The sequence below is a fragment of the Panulirus ornatus genome, chromosome 3, assembly GCF_036320965.1.
Source record: "Panulirus ornatus isolate Po-2019 chromosome 3, ASM3632096v1, whole genome shotgun sequence".
Classification (NCBI taxonomy): Eukaryota; Metazoa; Arthropoda; class Malacostraca; order Decapoda; family Palinuridae; genus Panulirus; species Panulirus ornatus.
The window spans coordinates 23,043,999-23,070,366 of NC_092226.1; the positions used below are offsets into that span (position 1 = coordinate 23,043,999).

General features: G+C 42.8%; 1 long non-coding RNA gene across 1 annotated transcript in view; it reads right to left on the reverse strand.

The window, feature by feature from the left end:
* LOC139761369 (uncharacterized) overlaps positions 1–26,368 on the reverse strand; it is a 283,732-nt gene that overhangs the window by 46,224 nt on the left and 211,140 nt on the right. Inside the window, exon 4 of the long non-coding RNA XR_011715505.1 lies at positions 9,126–9,351. This is a non-coding gene — a long non-coding RNA (uncharacterized lncRNA). The remainder of the gene's footprint in view (positions 1–9,125; positions 9,352–26,368) is intronic.

Here is a 26,368-nt window from a genome sequence, read left to right on the forward strand (position 1 = left end):
TTTGAGAGTAATGTGTGGTGTGAGGTGGTTTGATTAAGTAACATAAGGGTAAGAGAGATGTGTGGTAATAAAAAGAGTGTGGTTGAAAGAGCAGAAGAGGGTGTGTTGAAATGGTTTGGACACATGGAGAGAATGAGTGAAAGGTCCTTACCAGTCTACCCAACATAAAACTTATCACAATCTGTACATGGCACTCTATAGATGCATCCAGGAAAATTTTCTGGTGAGTTCCTGCCATAAAGAAGACACCGAGCACTTACTCCTTAATTCCTCTGCACTCTTTGCACATAGATATATACACAACAATGCTTTATGACTTATAGTCCCAACAAGTAAATGTGGCCAGCTTTCTGAGTGTTACAGGAACCTCATAAAGATAAAAGGGACTTATGAGGCAGGAAGTAAATACATAGATAAGAGGGTTAAAGAGTTTGCAATTATCTATTTGCACTACACGGAGGGAATTTTACACTCATGGTGCCCCATCCCTTGAGCATTCTCTACTGTAGTACAAAATCTTAAATCTAAGTATGCTGTTTGCATTTACTAGAGCCTTAGTCAATCAATTCCATTCATCCACAACACTATCCTTACGTCTCTTGAGGAACAAATCACTGTCCAGGTCATCAATCTGTTTTAAAAACTTTAAGGTTATGATCAGGTCACCCCTCACTCTTCTCTCTTCCAAGGTGGGCAAATATAAAGCCTTGTGTGTGTGTGTGTGTGTGTGTCTATATGTGTATGTGTAATACCTATCTGTACTTTATGGGGAAGGGGTTTTACACTTAGGGCCATCTCTAGAACAGTCTACCATCATACATCCTTGTATATGTATGTTGTCTGCGTCAATCATATCCTCAGTCAATCTGTTCCATTCCTCCACCACTCTCATACTATAAAGATATTTCTTTACATCCTTATAAGCAAGTTTCTTACATACATAATTTCATATGAAGTCCTCTGGTTGCTCTGCCCCTACATCTCTCAAAGTCATTTACTCTCCACATCATAAACCTCTTTTACAAACTTAAAGGTTGTGATCTGGTCACCTCTCAAGCTTTCTCTCTTCCAAGATGGGTAGATTTGTAGCCTTCAGCCTTTCCTTGAAATTTAGTTCTCTTAATTCTGATACCATCTTTGTTGCCCTCCTCCGGACCTTCTTTATGAGCTCTTTGTACTTCTTTAGGTACGGTGACCAAACTTGAGAAGTAGATTCTAGTTTTTCCCTTATGTATGACATGAATAGCTTGCTAGAAATTTTCTTATCCATATAGCTGTAAGCTGTTCTGATATTTGCCAACAGACTGTTTATCTCCTTACTATTCTCCTGATGTTGGACTCTGGCGACAGTTTAGGGACAGTAATTTCCCAAGCCCTATTCGTGCACAGAATCCTGAAGCTTAAATCTTATTCGGTTATAATAATTATATTGATGCCATCTTTTGCTCTGTCCTATCTACGTTGCTTTACATTTGCTGTCGTTGAATTTCATCAGCAATGTTTCAAACCAACTCTGCTATCTGTTTGGGTCACCCTTGTAAGCCGATGCAATGCTCCTCGCTTTTCACTTTCCTCATGATCTTTGCATCACCTGCAAATATAATCAGGTAGGATTCCACACCTTCTGGCAGTCATTGATATAGAATAGGAAGAGTGATGGTACCAGAACCTAACCCTGTGGCACTCCACTGGTCACCGTAACCCATTTGTAAAAGGCTTCCCCGAAATGAGTCTTTTGTTCCCTCCCACTGAGATAATCTATTGATCTAGCTTATAATCATCCTCTTATGTGATAATATCAAAGGTCCTTTTGAAGTCCAGATACAGACAATCCACCCATCCTTCCCCTTCGTCCATGACTGAGCTCACCCTCGAAAAACTCTAAGAGGTTAGTGACACTTGCGCAAGTGTGTGTGTGTGTGTGTATGTCGGACGTTGGAAAAAAAAAAGGGGGGGGGGGGCGACCTTCGTACCTTAGCACGATCTTTACATCCATATCTGGACATTTGTGTTAAGTCGAATTTCTCATGTCTCATCTGTATCTTTAGTCTTAATCTGGGGCCATATACCTTTGCATGGACGCACATAAGATTATCTTATCTGGCAGTGTCTTGCTTGGGTCTTGTACAGATTATCCTGTCTCTTGCAAATTCTGGACTTCTTAAAGCTATGTAATATGTGATATAGCTTTACCTGATAATCAAAACTGTGTAGGGTTTCTCATATTCTTCTACAACTATACCTTAAACTTCACACAGTTTTCATTAACTCCTGAGAATTATTACATTACCCTTGCAGTCTTATCCGAACCTTTCATCAATTTATACAGATTCTTATACATTATCTAGCTCCTCAGAGTTATCCAAGACATGGAATTTCCCAGCTGGTCTTTCTCAGCCTAAGTTGGTCCCAGCTACTCACATCATCAAACCTTTCACAGCCTAACCTAGCCACACAGCATTTTATGTCCTCACTCAACTTCATGGCCTCAGAAAATCTCATCGGGCACCACACAATCTTAGCCAGTTTTTTCAGAACTTTTTTTTATGGTACTTAGGACTCGCTTGTCCTATTCTGGGTTCTTAAAATCTTACCTGTGTATTTCAGTATCACAAATCCCCAGTGGCTCTGCTGGCTACTCAAAGCCTAATCTAAGCTCTCATGGCTTCATCTCGACACGTTATCGCTATCCCAGCACCCTTACCCTACCTCACTAGAAATTGAACGTCTCTGGGAACCAGGGACACCAGCCATCAAGTCATCAGGGTCTAGTCTAGCTGCTGACAAGTCCTCTGAAGCTTCTGGTCTTCAGCTTTTAAAAGGTCAGCATGTCAGAGATGTCAGTGAATGTGTGCGGTGGTCACTCTCTCATGTTACGTATTCGAAACGTAGCCAGGAACTTTATGAGCAAGAAACAATATTTCTCCTTAGTTTCTTCGTTAAAAGTAGTTCTTCCTAAGATCATATCCCTCTCCTGGGTGCATTACTGTAATATATTGGCTTTGGGGATTATAAGAGAGTGGAAAAAACAAAAGATGTTGTAGCCACTTAAGTCAGAATCAGGGGTTAGAAGCCCGGATCTGCGCAGAGACCTGATCCATAAAACATGACACTAGAGGCTCACATTTACATTGAATGGTGCCTGTGCAGCCTTCTTGAACGTTCGCTCTTCTCTAACCTCTTTCCCATTTTTCTATACCTCTTTTTTTCTCTTTCCTTCTTGAACATCTACATAAGCTGCAAGGAACCAACTGTGATGGCTGAGGTTATGGAGAATACTCCAGCACTTGACAACTTGACGATCCTTGGCCTTCAACCTGACCTATTGGGGTCACTACAGTTTTACTGAATGAAACCTTTTTAAAACAGGTGTTGTGGGATTTTGATGATTAGAATGAAGATGGTGAGACTGGTGTCCTAAGAATACAAACTCTGTGGAAAGCTATTATTATCGGTGCACACTGTTCGCTGATGAAATCAGACGTGACAATACAATTTTTCTCGTTGCAAAACTATATCACAAGAATATAAAAGCTTTGCGGAAGATGAAAGCCGGCAAGGCAGCAGGTTTGGATGGTATTGCAGTGGAATTTATTAAAAAAGGGGGTGACTGTATTGTTGACTGGTTGGTAAGGTTATTTAATGTATGTATGACTCATGGTGAGGTGCCTGAGGATTGGCGGAATGCTTGCATAGTGCCGTTGTACAAAGGCAAAGGGGATAAGAGTGAGTGCTCAAATTACAGAGGTATAAGTTTGTTGAGTATTCCTGGTAAATTATATGGGAGGGTATTGATTGAGAGGGTGAAGGCATGTACAGAGCATCAGATTGGGGAAGAGCAGTGTGGTTTCAGAAGTGGTAGAGGATGTGTGGATCAGGTGTTTGCTTTGAAGAATGTATGTGAGAAATACTTAGAAAAGCAAATGGATTTGTATGTAGCATTTATGGATCTGGAGAAGGCATATGATAGAGTTGATAGAGATGCTCTGTGGAAGGTATTAAGAATATATGGTGTGGGAGGCAAGTTGTTAGAAGCAGTGAAAAGTTTTTATCGAGGATGTAAGGCATGTGTACGTGTAGGAAGAGAGGAAAGTGATTGGTTCTCAGTGAATGTAGGTTTGCGGCAGGGGTGTGTGATGTCTCCATGGTTGTTTAATTTGTTTATGGATGGGGTTGTTAGGGAGGTAAATGCAAGAGTTTTGGAAAGAGGGGCAAGTATGAAGTCTGTTGGGGATGAGAGAGCTTGGGAAGTGAGTCAGTTGTTGTTCGCTGATGATACAGCGCTGGTGGCGGATTCATGTGAGAAACTGCAGAAGCTGGTGACGGAGTTTGGTAAAGTGTGTGGAAGAAGAAAGTTAAGAGTAAATGTCAATAAGAGCAAGGTTATTAGGTACAGTAGGGTTGAGGGTCAAGTCAATTGGGAGGTGAGTTTGAATGGTGAGAGGCTGGAGGAAGTGAAGTGTTTTAGATATCTGGGAGTGGATCTGTCAGCGGATGGAACCATGGAAGCGGAAGTGGATCATAGGGTGGGGGAGGGGGCGAAAATTTTGGGAGCCTTGAAAAATGTGTGGAAGTCGAGAACATTATCCCGGAAAGCAAAAATGGGTATGTTTGAAGGAATAGTAGTTCCAACAATGTTGTATGGTTGCGAGGTGTGGGCTATGGATAGAGTTATGCGCAGGAGGATGGATGTGCTGGAAATGAGATGTTTGAGGACAATGTGTGGTGTGAGGTGGTTTGATCGAGTAAGTAACGTAAGGGTAAGAGAGATGTGTGGAAATAAAAAGAGCGTGGTTGAGAGAGCAGAAGAGGGTGTTTTGAAATGGTTTGGGCACATGGAGAGAATGAGTGAGGAAAGATTGACCAAGAGGATATATGTGTCGGAGGTGGAGGGAACGAGGAGAAGAGGGAGACCAAATTGGAGGTGGAAAGATGGAGTGAAAAGGATTTTGTGTGATCGGGGCCTGAACATGCAGGAGGGTGAAAGGAGGGCAAGGAATAGAGTGAATTGGAGCGATGTGGTATACAGGGGTTGACGTGCTGTCAGTGGATTGAATCAAGGCATGTGAAGCGTCTGGGGTAAACCATGGAAGGCTGTGTAGGTATGTATATTTGCGTGTGTGGACGTGTGTATGTACATGTGTATGGGGGGGGTTGGGCCATTTCTTTCGTCTGTTTCCTTGCGCTACCTCGCAAACGCGGGAGACAGCGACAAAGTATAAAAAAAAAAAAAAAAAAAAAAAAAAAAAAAATAAAAGAGATATCTAGAGCTGTCTAAATCTGCATCATGATAATAGTTTTTAGATATATAGACAATCAAGAACCCGTTTTTTGCCTTTTAAAATCCGAATTCAAAGTACTAATCTTATCAACCCAATTATTTAAATTCTGCATGACTTAAAATAATTGAGGATAATGAGAAAATCTTTACATCAGGCTTAGATTTGTTTCTGTTGGTCGCTGCAGACGTCTTAACACCTAAAGAACTGAAGATGAGTTTCCTTAGTAGGAAGTTTGTAGGTAGTAGGCAGCCACTGACCAGTATATCATTACCACCAGTCGAGTATGAGAAGGGATGTTGACGGCTGTATAGTAAGCCACATTCCTTCGGCTGTCAAGTTTCATACATTAGGCCCAGGCAGCTGTCTTTGGTTCTGCCCCACTCACACGTGGGCTGCTAGCTTTCACTTCATAAATATACAATATTTTCATCTCAAACATAACACTTGATATCATATAACCTTAGATCTTCCTGTGGTGAATGCTACGAACTGGCCCTTCATTTTGGCAAGATCTCGTAAGTATTCGTTAATAAGTACTCCAGCCAATGATTATATCCCTTAATATGTTAATGGACTCTGCTTGCATGAATCACCTGTGGCAGTACAGTCTTATAAAGAAACTCTGGGTCTAAAAGGGTATACATTTCCTTGCAAGAGGAGCAGCCTAGGAAGCCTTTACAAAGAGCGTTACGGCACATTTAGGTTTTTCTGATTACCTTTACTTTTAAAAACAAAAGTATTATGATATAAAATTTGACTTCCCACTAGAAATATCTCCATTATTCTTGACACGGTTATAGAACGAGAAAAGATGCATTACCATGCCTCTGACATCATCAGCGAACAATCTGCATTGATGATAACAGCTTTGATCTGAGTTTATATTCCTAGGACACCACTCTCACAAACTGCTTTCTAAGATACCAAAATCCCACAACACTTCCGATTTAGAAAGGTTTCACGCAGTGAAATTGTGTTGACCCCTAATAGGTTAGGTTAAAGGCCAAGAATCATCACTTCGTTTTCAGGTGCTGTAGTATTTTCCCTCACCTCAGCTATCACAATAGATTCCTTGCAGCTTATGTACATGTTTAAGAAGGAAAAGACGAAAAAAAAGGTATAGAAAAATGCGAAAGAGAACGAAGAGCGGACGTGCAAGAAGGCTGCATAGGCACCATTCAATGTAAATGTGAGCCTCTAGTGTCATGTTTTATGGATCAGGTCCCTGCACCCGGGCTTCTAACCCCTGAGTCTGTGACTTGAGTGGTCAAACATCTTTTGTTTTTTTCCACTCTCTTATTCTCCCTAAATCCATATGTTACAGTAATGCACCCAGGAGAGGGACACGATCTTGGGAAGAATTACTTTTAACTTTGGAGAAACTAAGGAGAAATAATGTTTCTTGCTCATGAAGTTCCTGGCTAGGTTTCGAATACGTAACATGAGAGAGTGACTGCTGCACACATTCTCTGACATCTTCGCTGACATGCTGACATCTGCTGAAGACCAGAAGCTTCGGAGGACTTGTCAGCAGCTAGACTAGACCCTGATGACTGATGGCAGGTGTCCTGGTGCCCAGAGACATTGTTCAGTTTTTAGTGAGGTAGGGTAAGGGTACTGGGGATAGCGACGACCTAAATGAGGCCATGAGGGCTTAGATGAGGCTGTGAATAGCCAGAGAAGCCACTGGGGGTTTGAGTGATACTGAAATTAATAACTAAGATTGCAAGAACCCAGAATAGGACAAGTGAGTCCTGAAATACCATAAGAAAGTTCTGAGAAACTGGCAAAGAATGTACGGTGCCCGGATGAGATTTTCTGAGGCACAGCTGAGGTCATTGAGAAGGCAGAGGAAGTTGCGAGAGGACAGATGAAATGGTCTGCGGCTTGGGGAGGCAAAGAAAGGTCAGATGAAGCTGTGAGTAGCTGGGTGACGTTGTAAGGGACCAGCTTAGGCTAAGAGGGATCGGCTGGGAAATTCCGTGTCTAGGACAACTCTGAGGAGCCTGAAAATGTATAAGAATATGTATAAAGTGATGAAGAGTTCGGATAAGACTGCAGGAGTTAATGCAACAATTCTCAGGAATTAACGAAAGCTGTGTGAAGTTTAAGGTAAAGTTGTTGAAGGATATGAGAGACCCGATAAAGTTGTGATTAGTCAGGTAAAGCTATATCACATATTACATAACTTTAAGAAGTCCTAAATTTGAGAGAGAGAGAGAGAGAGAGAGAGAGAGAGAGAGAGAGAGAGAGAGAGAGAGAGAGAGAGAGAGAGAGAGAGAGAGAGAGAGAGAGAGAGAGTGTAAGCTGTGCAAGACCCAGGTGAGACACTGCCAGATAACGTAATCTTATGAGTCCGTGTGAAGGTATGTGACCCCCAGATTAAGACTGAATGTGAAGAATCTTGCTCAGGTCTAAAGATAACCTCCTCCCCCCTCCTGTTCTGTTCAACACACACACACACACACACACACACACACACACACACACACACACACACACACACACATTTGCACAAGTGTAACTAACCTTTTAAATTTTTTTGAGAGAGTGAACTCAGTCCTGGACTAAAAAAAAGGATGGGTGGACTCTGTATCTGGACTTCAAGAAGACATATGACACTATCACATAAGGAGATGATTAACAGCTAGATTAACAGAAGATTATCTCTGGGAGGGAACAAAGGACGCATGTTACAGGAGCCTTTTCCAAATGGGATGAGGTGACCAGCGGAGTGCCACAGGGTTAGGTTCTGGTACCACCACTCTTCCTAATCTATATCAATAAATTGCATGAATGCATGGAATCCTACCTGATTATGTTTGCAGATGATGCAAGAGTCATTAAGGAAGTCCAAAAGGAGGACTGCATCAGTTTACATGGGAACCTAAACAGACTCTAGTCTTGGTCTGAAACATGGTTGATGAAATTTAACCTGAGCAAAGGTAAAGTAATGAGGATGGGAGAAATCGAAATGCGGCCTCAATATGAATTATTATCTGGCAGGAAATAAGTTTCTGGAATCTGTGTGTGAGAAGGACATGAGGGTAGACATTGTCCCTGACCTGTCGCCGTAGTCCCCTACCAGGAGAATAGTTAAGTAGCCAAACTGTCTGCTGGTAAATACCAGGAAAGATTTGAAATATATGGTTTAGGATATATTTAGCAAGCTATTCGTATCACACATGTAGCCAAAACTAGAATATGCTTCTCAGTTTTCAGCACACCTAAAGAAGTACAAAGAGATCACAGTGAAGGTCCAGAGGAGACAACAAAGATGGTACCAGTATTAAAAGAGACTGGCTACAGGGAAAGGCTGGGGATCAAAGAAGAGGACAATGGAGAAACTTTTTTAAGAGGTGTAGAGACAGGACAACAAGAGGACATAACAGAAAATCACATAAAAAAAAACTTGTAAATGAGGCTGTAAAGAAATACTTATGCAGTATAAGAGTGGAAGATGAATGGAAAAAAAATTACCAAGGTCAGCATACATAGATTCAAGGGGCTGTATTATAGGTAGAGGGGATTCAAAGAGATGGGACCCCGCGAGTGTAGAACTCCCTGTACAGTGCTAATAGTCAATGAATCAGTCAATTGCACAGCTAATCAAGCTATGGGAATCAGAGGGAAAAATTCTAGAGGATGACGTAATATCATCAGTTATTTGATCAGGATATTTATGACTAATTCTGTTTGATTTTGTGTACTTAAATGTATGTTAGTAATGAGTAGTTAATCTCATGGGCATTATTTGGCTATCATTTGCTACTACCACGAATCATCACCTTGGTTACCATTTCAATACATGATCATACCTGTTGAATTCAGCTCATCACCAACCTCTTTCCATAGTGCTGAGATAACTTCACGATCTTAATGACTTCGATCACCAGGATCATGGAGAGCAGGATGCTCCCGAACAAGATTCATCATGTCCTTCAGAGGCGAGGCATCCATCGCAACTGACCCTCAAATGAATGACGAAAAAATAATGGGTCCGGCCGTATTCAAGAATCCACTCGACTTGACTCGACTGGACTCGTGACTTCCCTGGTGTGAAAGGTTTCTGAAAATAACATACAAATTAATGCGAGCTTGAATGGGAGAGTCATGTAGTAGAGTCATGACTCTACGTAACTCGGCGACTTGCATTGTGTGAAAACCTCAGTATGAAGACTATTTCATCTTTTAAGCTGAATTCGAATCTAGGGTTGAAATATATGTCGGGGGACATTAAGGCCTGTAATTAAGTACTTAATGGTTACCCCTTTTACAAGATTCTGTGATCACTTGGTTCGTATCTATTGGGTATCTTGGGGAACCATTATGAGATATTTTCAGAGAGTACTACAAGTATAGAAGTGTTTTTTTACGTCATATATCAATTTTGAAAGAAAAAGGTTTGTGGGCTAAAGATAACATTTGATTAGTTAATTACAGGTCTCAATGTCTCCCAACATATATTTGAATCCCAAAATCGAGTAAAGCATGAAAAAAAAAAAAAAAATCTTTACACTGAGGTTTTCAAGCAAATTCATTTCTCACAAAAATATATAAAGAAAAAAAAATTGCAGATAATAGATAGTTCAGGGATTCTAGTCCAAACACCTTTTCATTTCACCATTCAAGTATGACGTAAGGATACACTTTTAGACTTGAAATAATCAATGAAAATATCTCATAATGCTTTTCCAACGTGACAAATGTTCAATAAATATCAACCGAATAATCACAAAACCTTCTGAAAGAGCAATAATTAATAACTTATCTACAGACCTAAATCTCCTCCAGCAATTATTTCAACCCGTTTCGAATTCAGCATGTAAAAGTCCTCATGCAGATCTAATAACCTCAAAAAACATTGAAAATTCAGGCAATAGTTCAGGAAATTCTAAGTACAAAAACCATTTTGTTTTAAAAAGGAAATATGATATTATCAAACTTTTCTATACATGAAATACTCTCGGAAATTATTTCATAATGTTTCTCGAAGACGACGGATACTAATCATATATCACCTAAATGATAAGAGAATCTTAAACAACAGTAACTGTTAAATACGTATTTACAGGCCTTAATATCCCCATATGAATTTTAACATGTTTGAATTCAACATGATTCATTTTCCTGATCCGGATGTTCTGAAGCACATTTATTATCCTCACAAACACAGTAAAACTGCAGGTAATGCTTCAGGGAATATTTAGCCCAAAAAACGTTTTTGTTTTGAAATTGAAATAGGACCTAATGGAACGTTTTTAACCTTGAAATAGTTGCGGGAAATATCTCATAATGCTTCCGTGAGATGACATAGCCAAAAAAAATACTAACATAATTATCACAGAACCTTTGAAAAGACTCACAATTGATATCATATCTAGAGGCCTTGATGGCCTTCATCGTATGTTTAAAACCCAGATTCGAATTCAGCATGAAAAAAAAGAAAATCTTTACAATGAGGTTTTCAAGCAAATTCATTAGTCTCAAAAATCTAAAAAAAAAATGGAGGTAACAGTTCTGAAATTTTTTAGCCCAAACATCTTTTTGTTTTAAAATTGAAATCTGACAATGAAACACTTCTATATCTGAGATAATCACGAAAAATATCTCATAATGCTTCTCCAATGAATAACAACCGAATAATCAGTTAACCCTCTAAAAGAGTAATGTTTCCCAGCATATATTTCACCCCAGATTCGAATTCAGCATGATAAATAGTCCTCATACTGGGATTTTCATGCAAATCTATCATCAAAAAATATTGTAAACTGCAGGCAATAGTTCAGGGCATTTTTCAGCCTAAATACCATTTTGTTTTGAAAATAGAATGGCATTATTAAAAAAGTTTTATATGCTTCCTGAAGACAACGGATACCAATCAAATACGACCTGAATGATGAGAGAATCTTCTAAAAGAGCAAACGTTAAATACTTATTTAGGGGCCTCAGTATACATGAAAGTAAAATTTAACCCCAGATTCGAATTAAACATGCAAAATAGTCCTTATACTGATGTTATGAAGCATATATCACAACCTTACAAAAACAGCAAAAATTGCAGGTAATAGTTCAGGGATTTTTTTTTTTTTTTTTGCGAAAAAACTTGTTTTAAAATTGAAATATAACTCTAACATTCCTTCAGCCCCTGATGCTCCTCTTACTAACCCTATGCCCCTCCCCGTAATCTTTTATCTGGCTGTCCGAAAATCGCTTCTTTCTCTGTACACAAGCAAAGCATATATATGGTCCTGATGGCATACATCCCCGTGTACTGAAAGAGTGCTTTTGAACTTGCACATGTACTCTGCTCTTCTGTTCCGCCTCTACTTAAAAATCGAAACTTTTTCTTCTTGGAAGCATGCGTTGATACAGCCCGTCCTTAAGAGGGGTTGACCGTTCTGATTCCTCTATCTTCATATTGCTTTGACATTTGCTCTTTGAATCCCTCCTCAACTCCCATATCATTAGGCATCTTGAATCTGTCCTCTCTCTAATCACCAGTATGGCTTTTGTGAGGCGAGATCCACTGGTGATATTCTTTCGTATCTTACTAACGTCTGGTTATCATCCCTGAAAGAGTCCGGGGAATCCTGTGTAGTTACCCTTGACATATTCAAAGCTATTGACAGGGTGTGGAATCGGGGTTCCATCTCTAAGCTCCCCTCTTTTGGCTTCCCTCCCTCATTTTGCTCCTTGATATCTAACTTCCTATCCGGCCGATCTATCTTTGTGGATGTTGATGGATCAGCTTCCCCCACTTTCTCCATCAACAGCAGTGTTCCTCAAGTTTCTGTCCTGTCCCTTACACTTTTTCTCCATTTTTTCAATGATTTTCTCTCCTCCACAAATGACCAAATGCATTCATACATTGACGACTCAACATCGCATTCATCCGCGTCCTTCACAATTCTGTTCCTTCTTCTCTCACTCGACCTTCACCTCGTCTTGCTACAGCTTCCTCAATATACTCAGACTTGGACAGGATATCTCAGTGAGGTAGACCAAATCTAATCAAGTTTAATGCCTCCAAGACTCAGTTTCTACCCATCTCTCTTTCGAAAACTCCCAACAACCCTCGTGTCTCCTCTGACGTCTCTGACTTAATGAACATATTTGGTATCATTGTACCATTCACTCTTTCTTGGAAACCCTACATTGCAGGAATAGCGAAGACCGCCTCTAAGAAACTGAGAACCCTGTTTAGAAGTGGAAATTTCTTTTCCTCCGAACAACTGCTTCGTTTATACAAGGGACTGATTCGTCCTTATATGAGTTACTGCTCTCACATCTGGGGCGGTTCTAGCTCTGCATCTTGACAGAGTTGAGTCGAAAGTAGTCCGACTTATAAACTGTATCAGGCTACTCCCAGACTTTGTTCTCCTTGCCCTATGCCGCAATATTCATTCACTTTCCCTCTTCTATAAATATTACTTTGGTTTTTGCTCCCGAGAGCTGGCTGCTCGTGTGTCCCCACCACTAGCTAGAACCACGCATTTCTCGGCAAGCTGTTGCGTCATATGATTACTGTGTGGCCGTTGGCAACTCAAGGGTGGGTCGTTTTGATAACTGTTTCTTTCCCTACATCTCGAAGCTTTGGAACTTTTTACCTTCTCAATGTCTTTCCCAATAACTACGACCTGGCACATTCTGAAGACAGGTTTTTTTTCATTTCCTCAAAATTAGCAAATACTTTCCCTTGCCTCTTCTTTTTTCCCTCTCATAATCCTCTCTACATTTCAGTTATGGCCCGGCCTTGATGTGGACTTTTGACCGTGACTGAAGCTTCAAACGTAAAAAAAAAAAAAAAAAAAAAAAAAAAAAAAAAAAAAAACTCATACGGACTGACTCATGAAAAACAATGAGACAACATTAAAGAACATTAATCATACAACCTACCTACTGTTTCACAACATTCAGGCCTGGATCTTAAATACGCACATATCGATATACATAATAGATATTGATTTATCAAGATATCAACCATTGTTACCAGCCGTCATCTGTTGTGTCAAAGTTGACAAAATATACTTGATCTTCGCATATCTAAAGTACACATACTGACCGTTTAAACCGTACAGTAACTGGCAATTCAAAGGTACTTGACAATTTACACGTATTTGGGAAATCGTACATACCAAGGAAGTTACACACACAACAAATTATAAGTATTTGGTAAATGACACAGACTTGGAAAAAATTCCCCTTATCAGCAAATTCTCAAACTTTAAAAACTATGTCGTTGAGATACTGAAGGTCTTTCTCATTCAACCATAAAATGAATCACCAAGAGTATGGAAACAGACGTATGGAAGCTTGGTACTTGTATAGCTGCCAACAGACTACACCCACGCAATTGAAGGGGTGAATGGAGAGAGGGGTGGGAGCCCCAGTGAGGCAAGGGATGCATAGCGCTTCCCCTGCTGCGTCCAGATATGACCCACTGGATCACACTCATCACTAAATTTCGAGATAAATCTGCGATTCTGTAATTATAACCTTGATGAAGACTGTCGTCTGATCTACTGGGAGCTGCTGACACACCGAGCGGACGAGTTTGAAGCTCATGTGATGAGTTAACTAATAAACTAGAAATAAATCTATTTTGTGACTTGGTAGGCTAAGACACAAGGAAAATAGGCTGGAGTTAGCGTAACTGATCATCATTTTAAGCGTGCTGCCGAAGGCATTGGAAAAAACCATTATAGTCGCGAAACTTGTTAAACTATGACCGTTATAGAAAACGGTAAAGTTATCATGACAGAAAATAAGCGTATTTTAGGGGTAACTATAAGCGCTTTTCTTTTTAAGGGTAGAGCTTTACGTGTATGTTCATTACACAACATACATTTCACTAGATTATTATAATGATAATGCATTTTGAGTTCCATATCCACTACTTTGGAACTGGACGACTTACACAACGTATCCCAAAGATTTAATTCTGACTTTTCTTTATACAACTTATATTAACGACTTTAAGCTCCCGAGAGAGAACAAAATTGAAAAAAACTAATATATTGTCTTTATTAGAAAAGAAAATAATCGCTTCTCCAGAAATCACCAAAACGGCTCTGCATGCTCTACATGAGCATTATCGTAAAATAAATTCTGATAACAATGCTGGTGTGCACATATTACTTACAAGCGATAAGAAGAGTATTAATAGGCATAAAGCCCAACCAACCAACCATGAAAAGACTACCTTTCTAGGGGGTGGAATGGGAAGGGGGGTTGAATTCTTCCATAACGTTATCCTGATTTAAGTTGGCTATATCTACCAAACACAACACTGCTTGAAAATATATCATACTGGCTTAGTACTTGTTTGTACCGAAACATAAAAAATTTCAAACATCGGGTGTGTAATATTATTGATATTTGCAAAAAGAGGACAACCACGAGAAATGATACCATAAACCACACAAAACCTGATATTGGACAGACAGCAGACATTAGCCGAATTTTCCAGTGGTCTACGGATCTGAAAAAAAAAAAAAAATTCAAAGCACACGTGACGATTTTAGCCATACATATTTTTTCCTTATCTATTTTCTTCATAACATCAGATGCTTTCTCGAGACCCCGCTCTGAGCCAAGATTTTGAACGTCGCACAACACTCCGAATGCGTATAAATGGAAAGGACACATCGACACAGTCGCTGGTGTCGCTATCTCGCGTTCCGCAACTTAACGAAAACGAAACCATTCATTCTTTCCTCTCAAGAGTTGCCCAAGTCACTTGTGACGGCACGCCAGGTTTATGGACGCTTGACTTCCTCTTCGGTCTAGCTTCCGTGGTCAGGACACTAGACGACGAGACTGACTAGCTGATCAAATAGTTAGGTAACTGGTAATTTACAAAATGATTTACTGCAAAGGAAAGTAGACGTGGATCACCCACAGCTGGATTAATTTAGTCGTCATACAACCAAATGGATAGAGGAACCTCAACCCTGGTCAAGTAGTAAAGGCTTCAAATCACAAAATGGCCACTCCCCTCAACTTTATACTATTCTCATGGCCACGTCTTCTGAACCTTCAATACCGGGCTCTCGACCCTGCGGTGTGTGGGAGGTCACGTTGGGTCGCCGAAGGACACAGGAGGTGGTCCGCCCGTAGGCCCCAGGGTCACATTAAGCGTGTTTTGGAACCATTGATATGTAAATGCGCCTGGCTTCCCATCCCAGCATCAACACGCTGCTTCTCGCGCCGTAAACTGTTGGTTTAATGAGGCTGGTCCTCCCAGCCCCATGCTTCCCTACCCTTCCTCTCACTAATTCCGTATATTTGACTTTTCCTGCCTCACGATCCCCTTCAGCGCGGCTCCTGCAGCACTCAGGAAGCTGGCCATGTCCAACGGGCGCACCACATGCCTCGGATAGTGATACTGTGTGTATGTCTGTATGGCGTCAGTGCAAGACAACTGAAGAAAAAGTATTCAGTGTCTTCAGTATGGAAGTTGCCTCCTGGTCATAAAAGGTCCCGTGATTCGTTGAATATGTGTTTATGACGACGGAGAGGCAGTTGGTGTCCATATTGTAGACGAGAAGGTGTAACTCGTGCATGCCTGGTTAGTGTGGTTTCAGATGTCTGTCTCTCTGGTTAAACGGAGATTAGGACTGGGTTGGGAAGGCGGTTATTTCGTGCTACTAGTCATTATTGTATGGGTATGTTTTGTAATCATCGCGTTTGCTGGGTGCAATTTTGCCGTAGTGAAGCGAAATTACTTTTTTTTTTCAGGATGGCAGTTGGTGGTTGATTATGGGGAAGTTTGGTTAGGAGGGTTCTGGTGCCGTTATTAGAAATTTAGTAGCAAGTATATTAAAGTGAGGTTGCGTTAGATATATCTTAGTCTTTTTTTTTCTTTTTTTACAGGTTTTGAATATCTGTGTTTATTAGGCAGCCAGTGGCTGTTCTGTGGGCCTTGACAGGGTGGATGATGAAGCAGGTGAGGCGTGGTTTAGGGTAGAGCAAATGAATTGATTGATGATACATAGGGATTCTTGTCTTTATCAAACACTGGTTTTGGTAAATGTTCTGAGGGCATTTACGCTACTTATATGGTCTTTGAGTTAATGTTTGTGGTGTGGGGAGAAAACGTCACGTGTATGTCGTACGTGGTAGTAAGTGCGGTTGGAGTGGTTGCGGTAATCGACAATGTCAGGGTTATGGAAGGGTGCAGGTTGGGATTCATGTTTGTCCAGCGTTAGGAGGGTGACGGTGAATTTCTGTGGGGATGCTGACAATCTAACTGTAGGATGTGGTGCTACATGGGTGTTGTTGCTTAGTAGCGTTACGGTGTTGCAATTGGGAAGGTGTTCATGTATGAGAAGATTTTCACACTTTAGTAAACAAGAAGTGATGGCAGGTCATGTTGGAGGAGACTGAAGAGGGTTGGAAAGTGAGCTGCTCCCTGGTGCACCCTACTGTAGAGTTTGAATGTTTGGGACGTGAAGTCTTTGTGAATGACTTCTGACAGTTAGCTATAAAGTTGGTTAACTATTTTTCGATATTCTTGTCGATGGCAGGGTTAAGATTTTTGTGCGGAGATGCATCTGGGGGACAGTGTCAAGTGATCTGTTGAAATTCAATGCCATTAGTTCTGTGCGGAAGAGGATTGTGGTTTGTTGAACCGTCCAGGATTTGTTGGGTGAGGTCCCTGTGCAGTGTGGCTAAGGAGTGAGTGGGTCTAAAGACTGTTGTTGGTGTCAGCTTTTCTGGGCGTTGAGATACTGATGAAAGTGGCGATATGGGTTTAAAGGACGAAGAGCAGTTTGGCAGCTTGGAGGGTTTCTGGACGGGTACTTTGATGGCAAGTTTTCAGGTGTTAGGGATTTTGCTGTTTTGCCAGAAGTAGTTGAAGATATCTATGATTACATGAACTGCAACGTTTCGAAGCGTTTCTTATGAAAGTTTGATAGGCTGTCAGGATGGCATATGTTCGGGGGTTTGGGACGTGGACATAAACAACGCGAAAAAGTCATGGTAAATGGTCCGCCGAAAACAGAAAAAGAGGTGAATATCTTGTGTAAGATAAAGTGTGGTCAAGCAAATGGGGTGGATGGGAGAGTAATTGAATCCCTCAAGAGTTTGATAGTGTTGCTAACTAGTTCGACAGGATTTTCATTATTTGAATGGCACAAAGTGAGGCGTCTGAGGCCTGGTGGAATGCCTATATAATGTCACAGTATAAAGGCAAGGAGGTCAAAATTGAAAGTTCGAATAAAAGGTAAATTTTTTTTAGTATACCTGGTAAGTTGTATGGGAGAGTGGTGACAGGGAGGATAGGGGTATGGTCAAAGCAACATACTGGGAAGGAACAGTGGCTTCAAGAGTGGCAGAGGATCTGTAGAACAGGGGTTTATTTTCGAGAATCTTTGGCATTTATGGACCTAAAGAAAGCGTATGATAAGGTTGATAGAGATGCTTCGTGGAATGTTACAAATAAATGGTATGGAAGGAAAGCTACGAGGAAGAGTAAGGAGTTTCTGTCAAGAGAAGAGGAAGAGGTTGAGTGGTTCCAGGTGTGCGTCTGTGGCAAGATGGTATGATGTTTGTGGATGGGGTGGTGATGGAGATTATTGCAAGGGTCTTGGAGAAAGGTGTGACTTTCAGTCGGTTGGGTGTGAGGGTGCCTGGAAGGTGAGTCAGCTGTTGTTTGCTGATGACATGGCTCTAGTGGCAGATTCGAGTGAGAAGCTGCATGGGCTGTTGTCTGAGTCTGGGAGAATGTGAGAAAGTTGAGAGCTATAGGGTGAAAAATTTGGCAAGGATGATAGACAGGTTTGCTGGAGTGTGAGCCTGAATGGAAGGAATCTAGAGGAAGTAGAGTGTTTCAAATACATGGGAGTAGACACGGCAGGTAATGGATCCATGGAAGCTGAAGTGATCGGCAGGATGGGTAAGGGGCGCCAAGGTCCTAGGAGCATCAAGAAGTGTGTAGAAAGAGAAGTTGGTGTCTGTCAGAGCAGACATGGGAATGCTTGATGGCATAGCAGTATGATGATGCAAGGTGTAAGCCCATAGATGAATAATTACGAAGAGGGTGGATGTCTTGCAAAGGAAATGCTCGAGAACAATATGTGGTGTGAGGAAGGTTGGAAGTGTAAGAAAGAGGCGAGGCACTAAGAAGGGTATGGTTGAGGGAGCTGAAGAGCTTGTGCTGAAAAAAGTGGGGGGGGGGACTGACTTAGTGATGGAAGAATGGAATGCTTTGGGTCTGAGCATGCATGGATAAGATAAAGGAAATTGGAGCGATGTGGTAAACAGGAAGCGACTTGCTGTCAGTGAGCTGAGCCACGGCATCTGAAACGATCATTGGAAACCACAAAAAGATTAACAGGGTCGGGTTGTGGATAGAGGGCTCTGGTTTCGGTGCATTACACATGACAGCGCGAGAGCGCAGCCTTGGAGCTGCAGGATACCTTTAACAAAGGGATCCTGGGGCGGTATATAGCAATGACGATGATAATAATAATGATGATAATATATATATATATATATATATATATATATATATATATATATATATATATATATGCTGATCTGGTGTGTGTGTGTGTGTGTGTGTGTGTGTGTGTGTGTGTGTGTGGTGTAGGAGGCAAGCAGCCGCTGGGCTGGTGTCGGCCAACTTCTGAAAGGTTACCAAACCTCCAAGTGCCATGTGGGCCGGGTAAAGCAGGCCAGAACACTGTCATCAATGAAGTTATATTCATATATTTAATTAGAAGATTACAGGCCACGTCTCCCGACAGCTGATTTGGCGTCGGTGGAATGGCGGCGTTTGCTCCACAATGTTTAGTTGCTTTTCACTCGGTTTGTGGGTTTTTCCTAATCATTATAACAAGCTTAGCGTTTCTGCTTCGTTAACCCAATGGAGGTTTCCCATATACGACGATTTAAAAAAAAAAGGAGAAAAAATTTCCAATGGGTTAAGTTCGTCGTATCAGTCTTATCTCGTTAGCAAAGACATGATTTAAATCAAGAGAGATAAGAGAGATAGAGAGAAAAATATATAAACAAATCTAACGTAAGAGGCTTGGGGAAGACGATGGCGGTGGATATCCCTTGAAAGGGTTTCGGTGGAGCAACAAAGCGTGGTCTGTCTCTCGGTCAAGTGCGCCGCGCAACACATTGTGAAATAGGAAGCCCAGAGGTCCTTTCATATGTAAATGAACGGATCTTCATCTTATTAGAGTAACAAAGGAGGCTACCGAGAAGGAGGGAGGGAGGGAGGGTGTGTGTGTGTGTGTGTGTGTGTGTGTGAGAGAGAGAGAGAGAGAGAGAGAGAGAGAGAGAGAGAGAGAGAGAGAGAGAGAGAGAGAGAGAGAGAGAGAGAGTTTGGACTCACCTAAGAATACCTACGATGAGCTTTTGGCCAAAAAAGGCATGGCTAGCGCGTAGGGCTCCCCGCACGTCTTACTTCATTCATAATCTTCTTGCACTCCGCCTGTCATCTCTCTTAATAATCGTCTATTCTAGGTTCATCTGGGACTGGTCTGGTCTTCCTTTTCATGTTTTTAATGTATTCTAATGCATTTGTTCCAGGCATTTTCCTCATTTCTCCTGGTTGTATACCGACTCATCAGCTTCCTAACCGTCCTTCCATATCATTTTTTCTCGCATATTTCTGTTATGTTCCACAGCATTCTGGCAGATTTAATAGAACTATATCTTCCTTATGGAGAGGCTTTTAGGTTCAATACGTTTTCCTTTATAGCTTTCTTTTTTTTTTTGCCGTGCGTGTGCAAATCTCATAATGGTATCACTCATTAATTACTTTGCGAATCCTAGTTTCTCATACATGATGACACCCAAATCTCTTCTTTTGTTTCAGTTTCTCTGCTGGGCCTTTATATGGTGTCACCGATGTATTCTTATCTGTTTCATAATACATTGGCTCAAATATTCCTTCGTTGAATTCCATCGGGTTCACATTCGCCCCGTTGAAGATGGTGTCTAAGTCTTCTTGAGCAATATTTTAATGAACTTCTGATCCAAGTGTTTTGCTTACTCTGGTGTCTACAAAGGGGTGATGCTAACATCGTTTCTTGTGGTATTCCAGGCATAGCGTCCTTTTCCATAGGCATCCCTCCTTTTGCCTCTACACTGAACTGTCTGTCAGAAACCCTTTCATCCACCTTTCTATTCTACCCATAATCTTTTATTTAGTTAGTGTTCAAGTAAATTATATGGTTTACTTTGTCAAATGTTTTTGCGAAATCGATAGAAACAGTAGCAATTAGCTTTCCTTGCAATCAATTTTCATATGTCATCGGAGTGGACTGATAATTATTGAGTTTGTCTACTTTCTCCTCGTACAGATATATGTTGGCTTCCGTTTATGTAGTTGTTCTTGAATAAATGTTTTAATTATGTCCTTTGATCACTCTTTCAAAGATCTTTATTACTAGACAAATCAGGCTAAATGGCCCGTACCGTTTAAGTATTAGGTTGGATCCTTCTCTGTGTACTGGCGTTACATATGCTATTTTGCGAAAGCATGCAATTCTGCCTTCATCCAGTCTTTGCCTCAAACATAACATCACCGCTTTCACTATTGCCGGCTTTGTCTTTCTGAGGATTATGGCTTGGGATTCCATCCGATTCCGGAGTTGAATTCTCTCTGAGGTAGTCAGTCACTCTGATTACATCATCTTCCAATATCTCAATATCAATAAGCGCATTCTCATTATGGTGGTTGATTTAATTTCCGTTCTTGAATCACTCGTTTGATAAAAGGCTTTGTGGGTGTATCTCCCTGTGTGCATATATTATACTCGTCTCGTCTGATTTCTGGATGGTACATATTCACATTTTCCTTATGATCCTTTAGCATCAAATGTTTCAAAGAGCAGTGATCTCTTAAGCATTTTGAACTGATTAAGCTTATCTTCATCAAAGTGCCTGCATCCGCCTCTTAAATACCGTCCTAATTTTAGGCGTCTCTTCATTTTTTCCACATTCTCTCCATTTTCCTTCATCCTTTAAATTCATTTAATTTGTTTTCATTTCTCCCACAATAATCACTTTCTTCTGCAATATCGTTATGTCTTTCACTTGACTTATTATCATTTCTAGTATATTCTGTTGATCGTTTGCATCCCTCTCTATGTTTTCATGATCAACTTTTAACTGAATCATTGTCAGTGTTTTTATTGAGATCATCATTTCGTTCTTCATTGTCTAAACTTTGTCTGTGTGTGTGTATGACAGCGTAGTAAATATGCACACTCTTACCTTATATATCATTCAAATGGCCATCCTGTTTGCATAAATTTCACACTATTGGGGTCTCAGTCCACTTCCTGTATACACTAGGAAGAAAGTTTTTCAGTTGTAAAAACACGGCATAAAATTTGTCTTACTCCATTGATATATCTACTGAGATGTATATTTCTGATCTACGTAAGCAACTACTTTTCAAAATCCAAATCAATTTTCCTGGAACTGTTTACATTCATCATTTTGCTTATTATCTCTTCAGTTTTCTGTCTGCCACCGAATGTGTAATATTTCATCAGTTTACTTATTGTAAAATGTTTACTAGAAACTGGTAGTACAACTAAAATCATGTTATTGATACTTATAACTAATCTTCAATCCTTTCCTTCTGTGCTGTCATACCTTTTTTTGCTTCATTTCTAATTTCAATGCCAACTGGAAAGTGCATAGGTGAATTTGGGAAGAAAGTTGTGTGTATGTCCATATAGCTTGCTTCATTGTCAAAAGTGACACCTAAAAGCTTGGTGGAGTGAGCAACCTGGTTCAGTAGAGGGGAGGGCAGGGTGACACAGAGAAGCTTGGTGGAGTGAGCAACCTGGTTCAGTAGAGGGGAGGGCAGGGTGACACAGAGAAGCTTGGTGGAGTGAGCAACCTGGTTCAGTAGAGGGGAGGGCAGGGTGACACAGAGAAGCTTGGTGGAGTGAGCAACCTGGTTCAGTAGAGGGGAGGGCAGGGTGACACAGAGAAGCTTGGTGGAGTGAGCAACCTGGTTCAGTAGAGGGGAGGGCAGGGTACATGTCTACGGTCTTGGTTCGCTTGACCGTGACTCGGTTGGCGGCGGGCCAGTCTTGCAGAGTGTGGAGGTAGTTGGGAGGTGTGGTATGATGAAAAACGTGTCAGTATGATGGAATTATCGAGAATGATGGAACGTTCAGTAGGATGAAACACGTAGGGTAAGGTGGATTACGTGGGGTATGATGGAAAATGTGGAGTAAGATAGATCATGTGGGGCATGATGAAATGTATGAGGTATGATGGAACGTGAGAAGTATGATGGAACATGTGGGGCATGATGAAATGTATGAGGTATGAAAGAACGTGAGATGAATATGTTGGGTATGGTGAAATGTATGAGGTATGATAGAACGTAAGAAGTATGATGGAACATGTTGGGTATGATGGAATGTGTGGGGTGTGACGGAAAGTGAGAGGTATGATGGACCGTGAGGGGGGAACGTACGGAGGATGATAGAAAACGTGGGTCACGGACCTCCGTGGTGGAGTGGTTAGCGTTCCTGACCGTGACGTATTCACGGGCCGCCCAGGGTCGAGCGCATGGGTTCGAACCCTGGTTGCGGCAGTCGGTCCACAGTCAATCCAGCCATTCATCCACTTCTAAGAATTGTTCGCTAAACTGGAAGGTGGGGGGATTGATGGGACAAGTGGGGTTTAATGGAAAGTGTGGGGTTTAATGGGAAATGAGGGGTATGATGGACCATGTGGGATGTGATGAAACAAGTGGGGTATGATGGGGCGTGAGATGTATGATGAAACCTGTGGGATATGATGGAACGTTAGGGATACGATGAGACGTGAGGTGTACGATGGGACGTGTGGAGTATGATGGAACGGGTGGGGTATGATGGGACGTGTGGAGTATGATGGGACGTGTGGAGTATGATGGAACGGGTGGGGTATGATCAGGGGTGAGGGCTGACTGTTTTCCTTGGTGAGGGAAGGGGGTGATGAGGTATCAGCACCCGTCAAATAGGACGTGCTTTTATCGCTGGCCAATGATTCTATAGGTATCAATTTGTAAGACAGTATTAACAACAGTGAAAAAATAATACACAGAAAATAACCCATTCTCGTGCGAAATTACCCAACAACGTATTTACCAACAGTTCAAATATATTGCCCGACTAGAGTCCCGTATTTGGTGCATGACCCTCCCAAGGCCCCCCTCCCCCTCCCCCCCCCCCCCTCCGCCAGTTTATTCGTCTCTGGGCATTACGGAACGTGTAGGATGGGATGGAAATGTGAGCAACGGTGGAACCTGTTAGGTATAACGGAGGGAACGTGTGGGACCACGATGGAACGTGTGGGACCACGATGGAACGTGTGGGACCACGATGGAACGTGTGGGACCACGAGGGAACGTGTGGGACCACGATGGAACGCGTGGGACCACGATGGAACGCGTGGGACCACGATGGAACGTGTGGGACCACGAGGGAACGTGTGGGACCACGATGGAACGCGTGGGACCACGATGGAACGCGTGGGACCACGATGGAACGTGTGGGACCACGAGGGAACGTGTGGGACCACGAGGGAACGTGTGGGACCACGATGGAACGCGTGGGACCACGATGGAACGCGTGGGACCACGATGGAACGTGTGGGACCACGAGGGAACGTGTGGGACCACGATGGAACGCGTGGGACCACGATGGAACGCGTGGGACCACGATGGAACGTGTGGGACCACGATGGAACGTGTGGGACCACGATGGAACGCGTGGGACCACGATGGAACGCGTGGGACCACGATGGAACGTGTGGGACCACGAGGGAACGTGTGGGACCACGATGGAACGTGTGGGACCACGAGGGAACGTGTGGGACCACGATGGAACGTGTGGGACCACGATGGAACGTGTGGGACTACGATGGAACGTGTGGGACCACGATGGAACGCGTGGGACCACGATGGAACGCGTGGGACCACGATGGAACGTGTGGGACCACGATGGAACGTGTGGGACCACGATGGAACGTGTGGGACCACGAGGGAACGTGTGGGACCACGAGGGAACGTGTGGGACCACGAGGGAACGTGTGGGACCACGATGGAACGCGTGGGACCACGATGGAACGCGTGGGACCACGATGGAACGCGTGGGACCACGATGGAACGTGTGGGACCACGATGGAACTTGTGGGACCACGATGGAACGTGTGGGACCACGATGGAACGTGTGGGACCACGATGGAACGCGTGGGACCACGATGGAACGCGTGGGACCACGATGGAACGTGTGGGACCACGAGGGAACGTGTGGGACCACGATGGAACGTGTGGGACCACGAGGGAACGTGTGGGACCACGAGGGAACGTGTGGGACCACGAGGGAACGTGTGGGACCACGAGGGAACGTGCGGGACCACGAGGGAACGTGTGGGACCACGATGGAACGTGTGGGACCACGATGGAACGTGTGGGACCACGAGGGAAAGTGTGGGACCACGAGGGAACGTGTGGGACCACGAGGGAACGTGTGGGACCACGAGGTAACGGGGCATGAAAAAACCTAACACCAGACACTTGTGCCCACTTCAGTCTTCTCTTGCATTTTCATCTAACCCTTCCCCCTAGCCCGCCTAACCACCCCACAGAAAATTAGGGGGACGAGGGGACGACTGCGATCTTAAACGTTCGGGAGAGTCAGTGTCTGGAGTACTACTAGGGAGGCCTGGGTGAGTACTGGCCACCGTGTCACGGCTTCGCGAGGCGGTGGTCGTCACAGGATTTACCCAACCCATCTGGATGGATAGCATCACATGAAGCCGCTGGCCGGCTAGACACCTAACCTAACCAAACAGCAGTTGCTTAACAAACCTCCAAACTCTAACTAACATAAGACGTTATCGAGATAATCCGTGGCCATACCCTTTGGAATGTGGTTCAACAGCAATGGCCTGAATTGGAGTAGCCAAAGTGTGTACGGACGTAGGGCAGAACAGGAACAGAAAGGCAACGGTATACTTAGTGAGGAAGACGACAATAAATGAGAAGACGAAGGAAAAATGGAGTATGAAAAGTGAAATCGAGATGATGAGAAGAATAAAGAATGAGAAGAAAAATGAGGTGGGAAAAGAAAAAAAAGAGTAATTAGATTTGATACAGACAAGAAATGGAAAGAGTGAGTAGAGAAGCGAAAGATGGGAACAGATAATATTACGTACGGGGAGATGGAGACATACGAGGGAAGTGAAGATGGAAGGAGAAGAGGGTAATGTGAAGGAGAACGAGGAAGTGGGGGAGGGGCAAAGATGAGACTAAGACATGGAGAGAGAGAGAGAGAGAGAGAGAGAGAGAGAGAGAGAGAGAGAGAGAGAGAGAGAGAGAGAGAGAGAGAGAGAAAGCAACTTGCCCGGCGAACCCAGGAAGCAAGACATAGGACGAGGCAAAGGACGCACCCGCCCTGCTGCCGGGGGAGGACTGGGGCTGGCAGTGTGGGCGCAGGCAAGGAGGGACGCGAGCCTGGCTGTTCCTCAGAGGTCAGAGGTCACGTGGAGGCTGTGGTGGGTCCGTGTGCTGAGGACGTGCCTAGTGTAACTCTAGTGTCATCGCCAGCAGCCTGGATAGGGTAGGTCTGCTCTCATCACCTGACACGCCACGCTCACAGTATTTGCACCCGTCATGCACCCCCCATTGATGCTTTGTTTGGCTGTGTCCCTCTGCATACATCAGTGTGTGTCATCGCTATTTGTGTGTTGCGGGTAGAGAATTTACGCTTGTACTTCTCCGTCACTAAACCTTGTATAATATGTGCCATGCCTTTACTCCTATGTGTGTACACACACACACACACACACACACACACACACACACACCTTAGCCTCAACCAGGTACCCATTTATCGACCAGACCCGAGGGGATGACTGGGCTGACTGCCGCGCCCAGGATTTGATCCCAAACGGATTCGACCCAGGGCGGGCTTATAGACAGCAAATCGTCCTATGTATACTACATCGCTCTAATTCATCCTGTCCCATGCACGCCTCACACACTCCTGCATGTTCAGGCATTTATTTTCCACCCCTTCACCTTCTCGTCGGCTTTTCCATTTTCC